Source organism: Rana temporaria, chromosome 2 (genome assembly GCF_905171775.1).
Source record: "Rana temporaria chromosome 2, aRanTem1.1, whole genome shotgun sequence".
Classification (NCBI taxonomy): domain Eukaryota; kingdom Metazoa; phylum Chordata; class Amphibia; order Anura; family Ranidae; genus Rana; species Rana temporaria.
Genome location: NC_053490.1, coordinates 337,723,192 through 337,727,017, shown reverse-complemented (window position 1 = coordinate 337,727,017; position 3,826 = coordinate 337,723,192). Strand labels below are relative to the sequence as shown.

The window sequence follows — 3,826 nt, the reverse complement described above, 5'->3', positions numbered from 1 at the left end:
ATGGGGGCAATAATGTGTTATATATTGCTATATATCATTATAACAACCACATTTACTTCCTTTGAATATTGATGTATAATTTATGAATCAATAATAATGTTGTCGATTTTTGATTGTATGTATTGAAATATACTGAATACATATGTTTGTACATATAGTGTAAACCCTACATTTTTCATTTTATTGGTAAATATGTTGTATATAATTTTTTATTTTGGCTTGGGTCTCTGGCTTGGCAATTTTTCCCTTTTCTGGGTTCACCTATATGTGGGACTAGCTTGAGCCCTAATTAGTTCTGGAGGTAATGCGCATCCTTACCAATAAGCCACTACAGCCCTTTTCCATACATCAGCCCATTCACATCCCTGTTCAGGGTCTCTCTCCCCTTCTTATTAGTGATTTTTTGTTTGTCTTAATTCTTTATTATATTTTGACTTCTACAATATAATATCTACTGCTTTTGCTTTCATGTTTGATTGCTTGGTTTGTCTTGATCAGTCAGCTTGCGGTCATGGTCCACGCCGCTCTGGGTATGTGTGACTTTTTTGGTGCTGCTGGCTGGCAATCGCTCTCTTTTAGTGCTCTGTGTTCCTCCCCTCTGCACTCATACGTTTCCTTCCTTTTTTCCTTTTTCTCCAGAGTGCGGCTCCGCTGATTGGCCGGTGTCATCATATGACACGGCTGCTTCAGCGCTAAGGAGTGTGGGAATTGTAGGCAATTGACTGGTCCTTGATTTTTGCTGCAAACGACTATCCTTTGACTTTCTATCACCAGCTGATGTTTGCTTGCACTCAGACTGTTCATCTAGTTAAATACTCCATGTAAGTTGATCCCTTGCTTACACTTAATAATTTAGTTACCCATGTTCTCACTAACTTTATGAAGTATACTAAATCTATTCAAACACTTTTTTTTTTTTTTTTCAGATGAATTGAGGCTCTTCAGTGCCCATGTTATTGTCTTACTTAATTCCCCTGTATTCACCTTGATTTTATTACGCTTCAAGGTATGGCTGTTTTACATATATTAACCCTATTGACTCTATTATGGATTTGTTTAATTAGTTGAAACAGATCATAATTTAATAACACATATTCTAACATAGATTCTTTTTCTTCTGTATTTTTAAGTCCTGTCAGTTGAACTTGGATTTCAATATCCACCCTGAGGGGGTTTTTCCTTGACTGGCTGTGCATGAAGCTAGGGTAGGTTTTATTTCTCCTACCTATGGAATTTTGCTGCCAGCCCCCTCTCATGGGCTGAACAGCATTGGCTGCTACCAGGCTGTGGATATATGCGCATTTGCTCCTATGAACTTTGGTTTCTCTTGCCCCGCCAGAGATCCCAGCCGAACTTTTGTTTGTACTCTATATACATGACATGTTTTGTTGAACATATATAATCGAAGTTCTTTTAGAGCTTATATTGTATGCATATGTTAAAATTGTTTTCTTTTTCATCTCTTTAGAGTAATCTAGAGAGACGATCTTGTCCTAATTCCCCTGAAGAAGCCAAGAGGCGAAACTAGTAGGGTCGACCTGATCGAAAAAATTATTTCTAGATCTTGCTCCCACAAAATAATTTATGCACTATCTGTATATTGAATTACTATATTTTGTAAAAATTGAATGAATAAACCTTTTTTATATATTTTTATATATACATACATACTTTGTCTGGTTTTCTTCATCGCACCGCAATAATCCCCCCAACTCTTCCAAAAAATTCCCCTCCTTTGAATCTATTTTGGGATGAGGTGCTGTATCCTTTTTTAGGACTCTCGATCACATACCCCCCAATCTTATAGGGATGAGGTTTGTGGGTTTTTTTTGTTGAATTGTTTCACAAATTTTTTCAATTTTGCTAATGAAAAAATCTGATAATTCATTGCACGGCTCATAGTGCATTCTAAGCCCTGATTGGCTGAAGCAATGAAGACTTTGCCCAATCAGGGCACAGAGCACTTGTCAGAGCCATGATTGGAGAAATTCAGGATGACTTGAGACAATAATGCCTCATTGCTCATAGACACATCCCAAACTATAAAAGGTTCCTTCCCAGAGGAAGTGCAGTGTGATATTGGAGTGGAGATAGATAGAACAGGGCTCTGTTCATTGCAACTAGCGAATTAGTGTACTATTGTGATTATATTGTTAGTGTAGAGTGTCAGTGTAGTGTGAATATAGTGCAGTGTCAGTGTAGTGCGTCTGCAGTTTTACTGTACTGTCAGTGTAGTGTGTCAGGGCAGTTTTACTGTAGAGTCAGTGTAGTACTTCCATGCAGTTTTACTGCAGTATATTGAAGTGCATCAGTGCAGTTTTACTGAAGTATAATGTAGTGCATCTGTGCAGCTTTACTGCAGAATATTGTAGTGTTTTGCTGCATTTTTTTAAAGTTACATAGTAATATAGTTAGTCAGGTTGAAAACAGACACAAGCCCATCTAGTTCAACCAATAAAAGAGAACATAAATCATACAATGGATTGGATGATTTTTTTCTCTCTTTTATTGGTTTTCTTGAAGCAAATAAACTGATAAACAGTTGATCAGAAGAAGGCAAAAAAAAAAAAACAGCAAAGCATGATCCAATTTGCTACAGCAGGGCAGGGCCGGCGCTAGCGCAAGGCAAGTTGGGCACTTGCCTTACGGCGCCAGGAAACAGGGCGGAAAATCAGTCGCCCCGATCGTCAGTGTGTGTGGGCAGTGGAGTGGGCTTGCCACTGCGGGCGGCATCTGAAGGATGACTGACTCTTGGCCCCGCCCTCATTCCCCTGGCCGCTCAGCCGCATGTGCATAGCTAACTCCACCCGCTTCTCTCCCTGCAGCCGTGCAATGAACAATATTCTCTGGCTCCTACTGGTAAATGGATGGCTGGGAGGTAGCAGAAGCACTAGCCAGCACACAGACAATCACCGCTGAGGGGGGAGGGGCACAGCATCAGGAATAGCATAGTAGGAACGAACCCACCTCAGCTATGGCTCCTGCACATAGGCAATCACCACTAAATTGTGAGAGAAGTAGGCGCCGAGTAAGACCAGGAGGAGGGGCCAGCAGGAATGACATGGGAAGCCTCAGGAATGGGTGTTTTATTTATGTAAGACCTGCAAAACATGAAAAACATTGTGCAGGCTTAGTGGATGTGAAGAAGGAATGGTGCTGTGCCCCTCAAGACACTCCCCTCCATGGACAAACTTAGGAGCGGCTGCCTGCAGGGTCTGTGACAGTCTCACTGAGCCCAGCCAGCCGCTCCTTCCCCTCCTTCCTTCCTGCTTGAACGGGAGAGGAGAAAGAAGCATCTGTCTGTTCCACCTCCTCCCGCCCCTACCCCTCTGTGTCTGCCCCGCCCACTCTCCTACCCCCAGTGTGCAGCCAGTATGAGAAAGGGGATGTGGGTGGGAGATTTGAAGTGACAACAGCTTCAGCTGCATCTGGCTGCATGATTGGTGCCCCTGTGTGAGCCATCAGGCTGCAGGCTTGGGTGAGTGAGAGCTGAACTGTCCTCACCTCCCTGCCTTCTCTCCCCTATCTTTCTCCCTCTCCAACTCTGTTCTTCCAGGAGCTTCACAGACGTGGCAGGTTGATTTCCTGTCCAGGTAGCCTAGGCTCACACTTGTTAGGACCAGGAATTTACAGGCTGCATGCTTTAAGCTCCAAACCTCCACTTTAGATCGGCCCAGGAGCTGGAGAGTTCTGGTGTAATTGCATGAGATTTTTTTGTTCGGGAGAGGGGTGATCATTATGGAATGTAGGTGACAAAAGACAGCTCTGCAGGTCTGTTATGACAATGACACCAGCATTGGATAGGTGTACACACAGATCACTGCAA

At 42.7% G+C, this 3,826-nt stretch overlaps 1 long non-coding RNA gene across 1 annotated transcript; it reads left to right on the top strand.

The window, feature by feature from the left end:
- Positions 1 to 720: 720 nt before the first annotated feature.
- Positions 721 to 1,570, top strand: LOC120928634. Its single transcript, XR_005747267.1, has 4 exons — positions 721 to 821; positions 927 to 1,006; positions 1,131 to 1,205; positions 1,469 to 1,570. It is a non-coding gene; the product is annotated as an uncharacterized LOC120928634 (long non-coding RNA).
- The last annotated feature ends 2,256 nt before the right edge of the window (positions 1,571 to 3,826 follow it).